The 15785-nt window shown below is 41.2% G+C and overlaps 1 protein-coding gene across 3 annotated transcripts in view; it reads right to left on the minus strand.

Annotated features, from left to right (window-relative positions):
- FANCC (FA complementation group C) overlaps positions 1 to 14015 on the minus strand; it is a 283427-nt gene extending 269412 nt beyond the window's left edge. For 2 of the 3 annotated variants that reach the window (XM_082697226.1, XM_082697227.1), the window contains exon 1: positions 13816 to 14015. The gene's annotated coding sequence lies outside the window, so the exon portion shown is untranslated. The remainder of the gene's footprint in view (positions 1 to 13815) is intronic. The other variant, XM_082697228.1, reaches the window with a different exon arrangement.
- Between the last annotated feature and the right edge of the window lie 1770 nt (positions 14016 to 15785).

Consider the following 15785-nt stretch of genomic DNA (forward strand, 5'->3'; position numbering starts at 1 on the left):
TAATGAATTTTGTCCAAAACAACCCCTCCAAATTCCTCCTTTCCTCTATAAAAGGATGTTCCTCTCCATTGTTCTCAGGATTTGCCTATCATTCACCATAGTTTCCTTCTCCTGAATTGCAATTCCTCAGCTATTTCCAAATAAACTTGATTTTTAAAAGATTTTTATTTATTTATTTATTTATTTTTAAAGATTTTATTTGTTTATTTGACAGGCAGAGATCACAAGTAGGGAGAGAAGCAGGCAGAGAGAGAGGAGGAAGCAGGCTCCCTGCTGAGCAGAGAGCCCGCTGCGGGGCTCGATCCCAGGACCCCAGGACCATGACCTGAGCCGAAGGCAGAAGCTTTAACCCACTGAGCCACCCAGGTGCCCATTATTTATTTATTTGACAGACAGAGATCAAAAGTTGGCAGGGAGGCAGGCAGAGAGAGAAGGGGAAGCAGGCTCCCCGCTGAGCAGAGAGCCTAATGCCGGGCTCGATCCCAGGACCCTGAGATCATGACCTGAGCCGAAGGCAGAGGCTTAACCCACTGAGCCACCCAGGTGCCCCTAAATTTGATTTTGCTGGTTATTCACTTACATTTTTTTTAAAAAAGGTTGACATTTCCTGGTGTCAGAATCCAAAGGCATGAACCCAAGAGGAACTAACAACCCCTAGAACCACATATGGCACCCACTTGTACCCCTTATTGCTTTCTGCTTGATTTGTCTTCTTCCTTTCAGTTCAGAAAGTCTTCTCTCAGCTTCAAGCTCCCTCCTTTTTGTTGAGCTCTCCAACTTAATTGGCAATCTGTTTTCTTGAAGGTTTAGTCCTTTTAGTGATATTCATTTATATTCTGAACCTCTGTTTTTGAAGTATAAGAAGATCCCAATCCTGTAAATTCTCTCAAGACAGTCCTCCTTCTGGGATGCCAGTCAGTTTTATGTTCAAACACTACAGTCCCCCCTCTTGTGCATCCTTAACTAAGTGGGATAACTTACAACTCCAATGGCCATTGTGGAGAACCTTCAATCACCCAAACTTTTATTTTTCAGAACCAAATTAGAAGACCAGAGCTCTAAAATTAAACAGACTAAATGGGATCCCTATCTTAATTGGTACCTGGAGGCTTTCAAATGTACCCAAAATACCTTCAGAGATACCCATCCTTTTCTCCTTAGTTTCTCTGGCCCTGTTCATTTATTGGGCCAAGATTTCTTAGAAAAATATGATGCTCGGATTTTTCTTCCAAAAGGTGAAAATAATTCTAGAATTTGACAGCAGCAACTGAAATAGCGAACTGGATAAGACAAATGACCCTTCAACGTCTTTTATTTGCTCCATCTCTGATATCAATATAGCTATTCCAAGGACATTAATCATTCGTCCCTAGTGGATCAGCTACCATCCTCTCTATGGCAAAATCCTCAACTGATATTTACAGGATCCATAGTGCACCTCCTGTTAAAGATCCAAACAAATTCTTCAAAATCTCTACCCAGAATTAACCAATACCCTATAAATAAAGAGGCCCTTCAAGGCATTAAGCCAATTACAGAAGTCTATTAGACCCGGTCCCTCCTTATCCCCTGCACCAGGCACTGCAACACCATTTTAACTGTGAAGAAACCAAATGGCCACAGAGGGAAGCTCATCAGGACTCCTGAGCCATAAACAATACTGTCATTGCTTTGCCACTCTGTTGTCCCTAACCCCACCGTATTAGCCTCCATCCCTACTGAGAGCAAATTTTCTTCCATGATTGATTGATGAAGTGTTTTCTTCGGTATCCCAGTAAATAAAATTAGTAAGTATCTTTTTGCCTTTGCTTGGGAAGAACAGCACTATAACCTGACCAATAATGCCCCAGAGTTTCATGGAAAACCCTTATTTGTCACAAACCTTAAAGCCCGAGCCAGATGATACCAAATTCCCTGGAGACTCTACTTTAATAACATATGTGGATGACTTACTTCTCTGCTCCTCTTCCCAAGCCTCCTCATAATTAGATAACGTGTTTGCTAGAACTCCAAGCCAAAAAGGGATAGAAAGCCTCTTAAAAAATTGTAATTTGTTTGAATTTAAATTTGATACTTAAAACATTTAACCTTAGAATAAGGACAGCTTCTAGATCACACAGGCTTCAAGGCACCCTGAACTTCTCAAAGCCCAAACACTAAATATCAGCTGTGAGGTTTTCTCAAGTTGACAGGCTATTGTTGCAACTGGATCCCAAACTTTTCCCTTATGGCCCAACCTTTATAAAATTTGTTTAAGGGCACCTGGGTGGCTCAGTGGGTTAAAGCCTCTGCCTTCGGCTCAGGTCATGATCTCAGGATCCTGGGATTGAGCCCGCATCAGGCTCTCTGCTCAGCAGGGAGCCTGCTTCCTCCTCTCTCACTCTGCCTGCTTCTCTCCCTACTTGTGATCTCTGTCTGTCAAATGAATAAATAAAATCTTAAAAAAAAAAAAAAAAAAAACTTGCTTAAAAACTTCTAACCTAGGAAGAATGTGATTACATGACTTTTCAGATCTTGAAAGATTTCGTTTAATAACCATCTCCTGGCCGGCCCTTGGACACCCCAATTATCAACCCCCTTTACTGGCTGTATACAAAAAATGGAATGCCCTTGGGATACTCACCCAAAAACATGAGAAGCACCACCAACCCACAGGATATTACAGTCAACAACTAAATCCTGTAGCCTAGGGATTTCCCCCTTCCTCACTGCTATACCTGCTACTGCCCTTCTTGTAAAGGTCACTGAAGGAACAATCATGGGATCCCCTTTAACCATCTTTGTGCCACATGCTGTCAAAGCTCTTCTTAACTCTCATCATACAAAACATCTTTCATTTAGCCATTTCACTTCCTATAAAATCACCCCATTAACTGCCCCTTATATCACTCTTGTTCACTATAGTAACCCTAATCCTGCTAATCTTCTCCCCTCCTCTACTGATGAAAGCCCCCCACAACTACTAAATACTGACAAATCACCTGCTGCCCCACATGACGATTTACAGAAAACTTCAGATAACACTGACTTTTCATGGCTCACCAATGGTCCTTACCTGAAAGATGAAAATTGTTAATATTGTGCTGAGTATGAGGTATCAACTTTTGAAATAATTGAAGCAGCACCTCTGCCTTTGGCTATTTCAGCCCATGAAGTCAAATTATATGCAATCTTTAGGGCTTTATCCTAAGCAAGGGCTTAGGATAACATTTTCACTACATGTTCACTAAGAATAGACATGCCTTTGGAGTGGCTCAGGATTTTGGAATGTTATATAAACAACGTGGCTTTTTTTTTTTTCTTTAAAGATTTTATTTATTTATTTGACAGAGAGAAATCACAAGTAGACGGAGAGGCAGGCAGAGAGAGAGAGAGGGAAGCAGGCTCCCTGCTGAGCAGAGAGCCCGATGTGGGACTCGATCCCAGGACCCTGAGATCATGACCCGAGCCGAAGGCAGCAGCTTAACCCACTGAGCCACTCAGGCGCCCCAACAACGTGGCTTTTTTACTTCCAGCAGAGATAAAACTGAAAACGGCCCTTAACTTCAGTAATTATTGGATGCTATATTCTTACCTACTGCTTTGGCTAGTATTAAGGTCCAGGGGCATTCTAAGCTTGACTCTCTGAAAGGTACAGGAAATCACCTCACTGACTTTTCCACAAAAAATCCTGGTCTCATAGGGTCCAAAAGTCAAATCTCTGTTATGGTCCAAAGGGTAGCCTGGAGAGACTGACTAGAGACAATCAGCACCAGAAAAGGAAAAACAATATTGGCAATCAAATGGTGGCAGGTATGATAAAAAGAGAAACTTGTGTTTTGGGCCAAATAAAAGCTCAATCCTGCCAGAAATTCTGTAATTCTAGTTCTTTCTTCCCTTTTTTTTTTTTTTTTAAAGATTTTTATTTATTTATTTGACAGAGATCACAAGTAGGCAGAGAGGCAGGCAGAGAGAGAGAGGAGAAAGCAGGCTCCCCACTGAGTAGAGAGCCCCATGCGGGGCTCAATCCCAGGACCCTGGGATCATGACCCAAGCCGAAGGCAGAGGATTTAACCCACTGAGCACCCAGGTGCCCCTCTTTCTTCCCTTTTTAAATTAACATACAATAAACAAGTATTATGTTCATTTCAGGTTTGTAACACAATGATTCAACACTATTATACATTCTTCAATATTCATCAAGATAAGTATACCTCTTATTAGTCTTTATTTATTTCCCATCACTTCATCCACCTCTCCTCTGGCAACCACCAGTTTATTCTCTGTATTTAGGAATCTGGGGGGTTTTTTGCCTCTTTTTTCTGTTTGTTCATTTGTTTTTATTTCTTAAATTCCATGTAAGAGTAAAATCACATGTGTGTCTTTTTCTGCCTGACTTATTTCACTGAGTATTATACCCTCTAGGTATATCCATGTTACTGTAAATGGAAAGATCTCTTCTTTATGGCTGAGTAATATTCCTGTGTGTGTGTGTGTGTGTGTGTGTGTGTGTACACACCATACCTTCATCCATTCATCTATCAATGGACATGCTTATTTCTATATCTTGACTATTGTAACTAATGCTGCAATAAACATAGGGTGTATATGTCTTTTCAAAATATATATGCTTTCATTTTCTTTAGGTAAATAGCAGCAGTACGATTACTAAATCATGATAATTCTATTTTTAATATTTCGAGGGGTACCTGGGTGTCTCAGTCATTAAGTGACCTTTGGCTCAGGTCATGATCCCAGGGTCCTAGGATGGAGTCCCAGACCAGGCTTCCTGCTCAGCGGACAGCCTGCTTCTCCCTCTCCCACTCCCCCTGCTTGTGTTCCCTCTCTTGCTGTGTCTCTCATTATAAAATATATATTTTAAAAAAATTTTTTCAAGGAAACTCCATACTGTTTTTCACAATGGTTACACCAATCTGCATACCCACCAACAGTGCACAACTTTTCCTCCACAACTTCATCAACACTTGTTATTTCCTGTCTTTTTTACTTCATCCATCTGACAGATGTAAGGTGATATCCCAGGGAGGGTTTGATCTGCATTTCCTTGATGGTTAGTGATGTTGAGCATCTTTTCCTATGTCTTTCAGCCATCTGTATGTCTTCTTTGGAGGAATGTCTATTCAGGTCCTCTGCCCATTCTTCATTGGATTTTCTTTTCTTTTTTTTTTTTTTTTTTTTTTTGGTGTTCAATTGTCTAACTTCTGTATGTATTTCAGATATTAACTCCTTATTGGATATGCCATTTGCAAATACCTTCTCCCATTCAATAGGTTGCCTTTTGTTTTGTTGATGGTTTCCGTCACTGTGCTAAAGTTTTTTATTTTGATATATTCCCAATAGTTTATTTTTGGTTTTGTTTCCCTTGCCTCAGGAGACATATCTAGAAAAATTTTTTATGGCCAATGTCAAAGAAATTACAAAGAAATTTCTTCTAGGAATTTTATAATTTCAGGTCTCACATTTAGGTCTTTAATCCATTTTGAGTTTATTTTTAAAGTTCCCATTAGTGACGACTGTACATGCTCTAAACCAGTGGTCTATGGATAAAATGATAAGGTTTCTGAATCAATACCAATGGGGAAATATTAGCAAAGCCACAAAAAAGGCCTCCTCTGACTACCCCACTTGCCCAAAACACAATCCAGGGAAACCTAGCCTCACTGCTCCTGGGTACTTTAAATTGCCAAATGGTTTGCATTCAAGGTTTGGAAAATAGACTTTATTCAGCTACGTCCATTTCATTGGTACAAATATGTCTTGGCAATAATTCATATGTCTTCCCACTGGGCCAAAGCCTTTATATGTAGATAAGCAACTTTCCTCTTCAGTAGCTAAACTGAACCTTTAACTTTTAAAGATAAGCAACTTTCCTCTTCAGTAGCTAAATAAGCAACTTTCCTCTTCAGTAGCTAAACTGAACCTTTAACTTTTAAAGATAAGCAACTTTCCTCTTCAGTAGCTAAAATCCAACTGGGAAAAAAAAAAAAAAATCATCCCTACCTGAGGAACCCCTCTTAAACCCTACAGTGATCAAGAAACTCACTGTAGTGGTCAAATACATGGTGAGTCTGTGATGTCTGGCTGGCTCTGTAGCATTTTCACTGTCAATTATCATCCTTCACATCCTTCCTTCACTTATCATCCTCAGTCTTCAGGACTAACTGAATAAAACAGCAGCAAAATCAAATCTCAATTGGCAAAATTTGTGGAAAACTTTCAAATACCCTGGCCAAAAGAACTGCCTTAGTCCTTCTTAATCTCAGATCCACCCCTTTGGAATCCACAAATTCTCACCTTTGAGATAATTATTGAGTGCCCTATGCAAATGTAGCTTCAACATTTTTTGACCCACACCTAATAAAAGGAGATATACTTCAGTACTGCAAAGGTCTAATTACATCCCTTGAAAACAGTAATGCACTAACAGAACAATCTTTTCACAGCATGTTCCCAGGAGATGAAGACCCCAAGCACAACACCCTGTAATCTCGGGATGTCCTTTATTAGAAAGGACAACTTCAAAAAGACTCCTCAACCACACTAGAAAGGTAATTATTGACTAATTCTTATGCCAGCAAATTCCATGGAGTTGACTCCTGGATCCATGGGTTTCATCTAAAGAAACCCTCAAACACGGACTAAACATGCACACCAAATGGTGACCTAAAATTAAGGATTTCCAGGAACTGAAGCAAACAACAGCTAAAGCAGAGTTTTCCCAAGATGATGACGGTAGACCTGTACATTCTCTCCTTTCTGCTTTTTCTCGCCTTATTTTCTTCTTCTCTATGCTGGAGAGAAAATGACTTTGTCTGCATTTTGTAGAAGCCATCTTTGGCCAAAAGGTTTGAGCAGTGGAAACTTGGCCACCCACCTCCAAATACCCATAAGCCCTAACTGACCAAATACCCATAAGCCCTAACTGACCACCCACCCACCTCCAAATACCCATAAGCCCTAACTGACCAAATGGCTACTTACAACCAGTCACAGTTACCAAAAAAGGGAAACTTCCATGTCCCCATACCTCCTCACCTTCCACCTTTAAAAACCTACTACTGTGGCAGACAATCTATCCTTCGCTATCTTGCCTCCTGCTTCCTTGGGTGTATTAAATAAAATTAAATACCAAAGAACAAATAATCCAATCAAGAAATGGGCAGAGGACATGAACAGACATTTCTGCAAAGAAGACATCCAGATGGCCAACAGACACATGAAAAAGTGCTCCATATCACTAGGCATCAAGGAAATACAAATCAAAACCACAATGAGATATCACCTCACACCAGTTAGAATGGCTAAAATCAACAAGTCAGGAAACGACAGATGCTGGCGAGGATGCGGAGAAAGGGGAACCCTCCTACACTGTTGGTGGGAATGCAAGCTGGTGCAGCCACTCTGGAAAACAGCATGGAGGTTCATCAAAATGTTGAAAATAGAACTGCCCTATGACCGAGCAATTGCACTATTGGGTATTTACCCTAAAGATACAAACGTAGTGATCCAAAGGGGCACATGCACCCGAATGTTTATAGCAGCAATGTCCACCATAGCCAAACTATGGAAAGAACCTAGATGTCCATCAACAGATGAATGGATCAAGAAGATGTGGTATATATACACAATGGGACTATGCAGCCATCAAAAGAAATGAAATCTTGCCATTTGCGACAACATGGATGGAACTAGAGCATATCATGCTTAGTGAAATAAGTCAAGCAGAGAAAGACAACTATCATATGATCTCCCTGATATGAGGAAGTGGTGATGCAACATGGGGGCTTAAGTGGGTAGGAGAAGAATCAATGAAACAAGATGGGATTGGGAGGGAGACAAACCATAAGTGACTCTTAATCTCACAAAACAAACTGAGGGTTGCTGGGGGGAGGGGGTTTGGGAGAAGGGGGTGGGATTATGGCCATTGGGGAGGGTATGTGCTTTGGTGAGTGCTGTGAAGTGTGTAAAGCTGGTGATTCACAGACCTGTACCCCTGGGGATAAAAATATATGTTTATAAAAAATAAAAAAATCACTAAAAAAAACGGAAAAAAAAATAATAAAATTAAATAAATTTCTATCACCTTTGTTCTGCCTCAGGTGAATCCTTTCATTGCCCACACTGCTGGCTTCCACCCCATCCGACTGGGAGAGACACCACACATTTCCCTTTCCCTGGCAAAAGGGGAAGAATTTCTCACTGTTCGATCTGCCATCAGAAACCCGGATCGGTCCATGACAGCTGTGAACTTCTAGTCTTCCCTGAAGCCAACTTTGCCTCCATCTCCAATGCAACCACTAACTATACCCTCATCTTTCAGGGTGTTGCTTTCATTTTTTTTTTTTCCCCAAGCAAAGTTTTTAAAAAATTTAAATCCAATTAATGAACATAAAATGTATTATTGCTTTCATAGTTAGAGGTCAGTGATTCATCAGTCTTAGAATAATACTCAGTGTTCATAAAATCACTCTTTTACCCCATCCCCCCCCCCCCATGAGACTCTTAATCACAGGAAACAAACTGAGGGTTGCTGGAGGGGAGGGAGGTGAAGATATTTCTTTCTGAGTCAAATTTCCACAACAGTTTCTACAGATCTTCTCTACCCTCTGTCCCATCATAACTCTCAATGCAACTCATTACACCCATTCCACTCGTACAGTTCCCCATTCTCACTACTACCTCACAGCTGCTTGCTGTAGCAAAATAACCCGTCTGTACGGCCTTCAAGAACAGAGTCCACAGAACAAGAGAGTTTCTCCCTAATTATTCCCTAAAAACCAGTGACCCTGGGCTCAAAAGGGCCAACTGAATAATCCCAACTAATACCATTATTAATAATCAAACCACAGTAGGAGTCCTATTTGCAGTATGGGGTTTTATCTTTGTGGTGAATCATTGGGCCTCTTACTGGGCCTATGAATGTATAGACCACCAGGGGCAGCCTGTGCATACTTGGATTTCTAACTGCCCCCACGGACATCCACAAGAAATCTGAAGCCTCACATAGGTTTTCCCAACTAAAACTTCATTGCCATATTAAAAAGGTAACTCCCAGGAGGTATATGTGACTCTGGATTTGCCTCCATCAGAAGGGTGATTTTGTGGACTTCCATGACAATGGACAAAATGAACAAAGGACTAGAAATCTCCCTCTGGAACTGGGAAAACTTGCCAAGCCCTGCTGTAAGACAACAGAAGCCCAACAACAAACACTCCGTCACTTGCTAAAGCACAGGCATTCCTTATTTAACTGTGCTTCACTTTATAGCACTTCACAGATACTTCAATTTTTTTTTCCACACACTGAAGGTTTGTGGCAACCCAGAGTTAAGTCTATTAGTGCCATTTTTACGAAAGCATTTGCTCACTTTGTGTGTCACCTTTTAGTTATTCTCATGCTATTTCAAACTTATTATTATATTTGTTACAGTGATCTGTGATCAGTGATTATAACTTGCTGAAAGCTCAGATAGTTAGCATTTTTTAGTAATAAAGTATTTTTAAATTAAGGTATATATTTTTTAAGACATAATGCTATCATACTCTTAATAGACTACAGTATAGTATAAACATAACTTTTATATGCACTGGGAAACCAAAACATGACTCGCCTTATTGCAATATTTACTTTACTGTAATATTTGCTTTATTACAGTGTTGGAATTGAACCCACAATATCTTTGAGTTATGCATATAGCCTTTGATTACCTACTTGCTGAAAAAGGAAGCATTTATGCAACAGCAAACAAAACCTGTTGCACATGGATAAATACTCCAAAGTGGAAACCCGATCACATAAAATTATCTACGATAAATTCCACCTGAAGATCTAGGTTGCTCTGCTCTATAGCCAGTCACTTTCGGGTTTGGGCTCCTGGTTCAGGACTTTTATATATACTGATGTCATTATTCTGCTCCTCATATCATTCTCTATAATCATTTTTAAGCTTTGTATCTGTTGTCTGTCAAAGCCTTGTAGAAAGGACATACCTACCTGGGTGATGCAGCCTCACCACTTCAAGAGATCTCCAATGCTTATAACCTTGATAAGATACAAACTTTGAATCAGAAATACCTGAGAGTTCTCCCTCCCACTATTCCTTGTTACTCAAAGATGGCTTCAGTGGTCTTCAATCTGTGCACCTCCCTATGCTGTGGGACAGCATAGGGAGTACAGGAAAGGTCCTTACTAGCACCAAAAGACAAAAACAATTCTAACAAGGAACAGACGGCTCAACTTTTGATCAGTGATACTAACAAAATTTGAAAAGGTGTTAAGGAAATCTAACTCAAAATTGGAATTTTGAAACCATGAAGAGATGACTCACAACATATCACTTGTCCCAGCTTACACAGTCCAGCAGTAAGAAGGAAGGTTTGCTCTTCGCCCAGCAACAACAAGCTGCCCTCACCTACAGCCAATGAGAAGCTGCCACCGTTTCAAATTCTCATTTTCTTCCATTAAATTTCTGTTCAAAAGAGACCCTCCCAAACTTCCTCCCTTCCTCTAAAAAGGACATGCCTACTTTGCTCTCAGGACTTTTACGGTTCACCACAATTTGCTTGTCCCGAATTACGGTTCCTCTGCTGTTCCTAAATAAACCTGATTTTGCTGCCTGAATCACCTACCTTTTACCTTTTAAAGATTGACATAACCCAATAAAAAACAGATATTTCAAAACTGACAAAGAAACTGCTAATATGCATATGAAAATATATTCAACATCATTGGCCAATAGGGAAACAAATTAAAACCACAATGAGGGACACCTGGATGGCTCAGTCATTGGGTACTGGGATATGCCTTTAGCTCAGGTCATGAACCCTAGGTCCTAAGATTGGCCCTGTACGGCTCCCTGCTCAGCAGGAAGCCTGCTTCTCTCTCTCCCAATCCCCCTGCTTGAGTTCCCTGTCTCACTGTCTCTCTTCCTGTCAAATAAATAAAATCTCTTTTAAAATAAAATAAAACAAAAATAAAACCACAATGAAATACTACTTTCACAACCACTACGATGGCTATTTTAAAAAGACACAATAAATGGTGTTCTGGAAAAATCAAAACCCTATACACTGCTGGTGGGAATATAATATGGTACAGCCCCATTCGAAAAGTCTGGCAGTTTCTTTAAAAAGTTAAACATGAACTTATGATACAACATTGCAATTCCACTCATAAGTATCTATCCAAGAAAAATGAGAACATATTTGCAAAGACTTGCACATGAATGTCCACAGCAACATTATTCCTAATAGCCAAAAAGTAGAAGTATCTCAAGTGTCCACCAATTCCACAAACAGATGAACAGATAAACAAAATGCGGTATATCCATACAATGGGATACTCTTTTGCAATAAATAAGAAGTACTGATATATGCTACAAAATGGATAAATCTCAAAAACATCATGCTAAGTAAAAGAGTCCATTTATATGGGTGCCCAAAGGCTAATCTATAGAGACAGAACACAAATCAATGGTTGCATGATTGCCTAGCTGAAAGCCACAGCTAGGATCAACTACAAACTTGGATGTGCTAACTTGTTAGGGTGGTATAAATGTTCTAAAAATGAATTGTAGTAATCACTGCACAATTCAAAAAAAAAAAAATTTTTACTAAAAATTACTTAATTCTTTAGAAAACAGAGTATACAGAGTCAAAAAGGTGATTTCCATATGAACTTGGCTTCCCTGTAACTAGAGAAAGGTACCAGGAAGATTATAGATGTTCCTGTATCAGAGACCTTAAGAGGGAAATGATTTCTGCATACCTAGCAGAACTTAAGAAGAGCCAAAGAGAATGAATCAGTTAACACTGCAAGGTCTCTTCCAAACAGAGTAATAAAAAAGAAAAAAAAATGGTATCTAGTAGAAAATAAAATGCTCAAGATTTGTAGCATTATCTAACTTTTCTTGTAAATTAAGTTTTTTCTCTACTACAGTTTTGTTGAAGCACTGTTAACTCAAAGTACCTCTCCCATAGGTGTTCTTTCATATTAAAGTAAGTCATTCAAGATCCATAAACAAGAACAAAGACTATACATACCCCAACTTAAATTTTATAAATCCATTTGGTACTGATTTCCAGCCTGCTTTGAGGCTCCACTACTACCAATTTGGAACTGCCACACCATGCGAGGTTTTTCTACCCATGTGGCCTAGGTAATCAATCCAACTTTCTACTGGCCAGGCTGGCCTCCTTGAAGCTGGTTTTCATAAATACAAAATCTGTGTAATTGTTACTGGAACTACTTACTGAAATATGGAACTGGTTTAAAATACTATTTATTTTTAAATGTACATGCACAGTTTCACATACATGCAGCAACACATCTTCCACACCCAGTTAATGCTTTTCATTAGAGTACAAAAAATTCCAAAATACTTTGCCTTTCTTTTCTGGAACCTTAATAAATGTTTTTCAAGAAATCAAGAGAAATACAACTGAATAATGAAAAAGATTAATTAAAATGTAATATATACTAAAGTAAAATTAGTCCAATTCTAAATAAGCAGGACCTAACTAACTCTGGGGAAAGAGGTCTTTAATACAACGAGGAAAAGCAAATTCTGTTTTGATGCATATAAATGCTTCTTGCCCTGTGAATCTGGCACAGTCCATTATATTGAAACGTTTGATTTAAGTTTAATGGATAGTCACAATGAACATGTTTTCTAAGCTTATATAATAAATGATCCCAACACATGGTATGAATTCAATCATTTGTAACAACCTTTCGTCCCCTCTTTAGGGAAATAATGAGAAAAGGTTCTGAGCTGCACATCACTGAAGTTGAGTGACATCCATAAATAGCTGAAGTTGGGTGGCCCAACAGTGCCCTCCTCATGTGATAAATGGTAAGTCAATCACATCAGTTAGCATGCACTAAATGGGCAGGTTATTAGGAAACCGGCAGCCAGGGATTCTTAAAACAGTTTCAGATTAGGAGAAAAGCACTGGCACATACAAGTCTTTGCTGGAAAAGTCCTCGGCCTCTTTCCTTAAAAATTCTGGTTCCAAATTTCTCATGTTTCAAAAAGTCCTGATCTTTTCCTCCTCCAGACTTCTAACCCATACAAGATGACCACAGAAGATTCACGGTTGTAAAAGCGCCCACGTAAATACAAAAAAGCAAGCCAAGAAACAACACCCCCCCCCCCAAAAATCCCTCAGGGATTTGGATGCGACTTGGCCTGGCGCTCAAAGAAAGACTGTTGCGGGTAGACGGTCGCCGATCAGAACCTTCCTCCCCGTTTGCGATGAAGGGCCTCCAGGGCGGGAAGGGGTAAGAGCCTCACTCCCTCCCAGCGCCCTGGGGGCAGGGGGACGGAGAGCAGCGGCCAGCTGTAGAGGGTGATGGGTTAGAAGAGGCGAATTTTCACAGCTCCACGGATCCGGGGTGAAGAAATTCACCTTCGCACCTCTCCTTTTAAGCAGACATAGCTGCCAGCGTTCAATGAACAAAAAGAACCGAAACGCCCACTCCGAGGTCGCACCGCTCAGGGGGCTCCCGTCCGCGTGACCCCTGCGCCGGCTCCACCTCCGGGCCTGGCCCGCCCTCCGTCCCCGCCCCTCGCCCGCCGCCCCGCCCCTCCGCGGACTGGCGCCACCTCAAAACTCTACCCACCGCCCCTCTTCACCCCTAGCACACGGCCGGGGCTCCGCTCAGCCACCTAGACGCGCCAGGCACGGCGAACGTTCTCGCGAGTCTTCCCTCCCCGCGCTCCCCCTCCCCACCCCCATCCCCAGGCTGACGTGTCGGCCAGACCCCCGAGAGGAGCGGCCGCCTTCGCTCTCGTTCTGCGGCCTCTCTCTTACCGGGTGGTCTGCGCCAGAGCTGCTTCAGCAGTTTGGGCAGTGGCAGAAAGGACGCCTCCGCCCGGGTTCTGTGGCTTGCAAATTTGGCTTTGCCCCGTACTGATTCTTTGTTTTGTTTGACTTTTTTGGAATTTTCCCGCGGTCGCTCGGCAGTGGAGCGGCGCTCGCGCGCTCTAGACCCGCAGTGCACTCTGGGGCCTGGCGAACGGTGCCGCGCCTCGCCGCGGCCTCGCGGGAAAATTGCGATGAATCTCGCGCTCTTGGGGGAGGGAGGGGCGTCTGGCTCCGGCCCGGCCGGCCGGAAGTCGGCCCGGCTTGGCGCGCTCCAGGGATCCTGGGGAAGCTGCAGCTACCTTAGCTTTCAGAGCAGTGGCAAGGGCTAGATGGCGGGAGAGACCCGGGGAGGAGAAGCCTGGGGTTTTTCAATCAGGTTGTTGCCCAAGTGTTGCAGGATTCAGTCCAAAATGCAGAGGACGTAAAATGGAGATTAGTGTTTTAAACGAAAAATTGAAGCTTTGTCAAGGAGTAAAAACCTCTAAACAAGGCCTAGCATTTGGTTTTGTAGTGTGGTCATACACAAAAAGGGAATCTTTTGGGGGTTAGTAATCCTTTTCCCTCCCAATCAACTCCATGCAGTGTGAATGGGTTTCAGATAAATTCAAAGAAACCACCAAAAGAAAAGAATATTCTGTAAAGTTCCATTCCTTTTAATAGCATTAACTTATCTTGGTGATTTTTTTAAATTTAGTGCAGGGAGGTTTTTCATAGATGTTTCAAAGAAAGAATCTGTGGAACGTAACCAAGCTTTTAAAAACGTTCTTTTGAAAGATATCAGTGCCTCGCATTTTTTTTTATTTTAAGAATTTAATCATTTGACAGAAGGACAGCAAGAGAGAGCAAGCCGGGGAAGTGGGAAAGGAAGAAGCGGGCATCCCGCCAAGTGCGGAGGCGTCTGATACGGGGCTCCATCCCAGGAACTTGGGATCATGACTTGAGCGGAAGGCAGAAGCTTAAGGACTGAGCCACCCAGACACCCCAAGTGCCTCAATCTTAAAACTACAACTTAATGGGTGCTTTCAAAAAAACTTATTACAAGGCAGTGCATACATGTCATAAAAATATTCAAACACTTCCAGCTTTCGGTGATGAAGGAATACCCACTTTCTATAAGAAGAGATTGAATACAGGGATTAGGTTACATCAAGTTTACACAGGTCCTAAGTGACAAACTTAGCCCGTAGGTGAGTGGTAGCAACGATCTTTTTTTTTTTTACAAAAAGGGAGATACAAACATAACCCAATCCAGAATTTGAGGCAAAAATAGGGAGGATCTGCAGCTGGATTAAGGAATCAGGTGTTAAATATATTCTTGCCAATTAAAGCGGTGTGTGCTATATTGATGGGTTACATAGCTCATTGTGCATAAATCTTAAGCAGAACCTGTGTAGAGAGATACACACTTGAATGACACTCATCATGGCACCTTGGCCATAAAGAGAAAGTCATTGTGTTTGTGGTGACAATTGTGAGTAAGTTAATATTTAAGACTTGGCCTCTATCAGCAAAGAAAAGAAGCCATTTATTTCCTAGAGAAAATGCTATTGTGGTACTCAGGTCCTTTTACATATTTGCTGAAAAATTATTTCCAGTATTTGTAGTATTAATAATTGAGGTTTCGGAACACCTGGGTGGCTCAGTTGGTTAATAAGCATCTGCTTTCAGCTCAGGTCATGATCCAGGAGCCCAGGGACTGAGCCCTGCATAGGGCTCCCTGCTTAGTGGGGGCGTTTCTTCTCCCTCCCACTCTGCTCCTCTCCCACTCATGCTCACTCTCTGTTTCAAATAAATAAAATCTTTAATAATAATAATTGAGGTCTTGCCATATTGCAGTTATATGTCTTTTTGATTTAGTGGTTAATAAAGATTTGCTAGGCTAATTCAACTTTACTATAAATAAAAGGATGTCATGT

The sequence above is a fragment of the Mustela nivalis genome, assembly GCF_964662115.1.
Source record: "Mustela nivalis genome assembly, chromosome: 13".
In the NCBI taxonomy this organism is placed as follows: Eukaryota; Metazoa; Chordata; class Mammalia; order Carnivora; family Mustelidae; genus Mustela; species Mustela nivalis.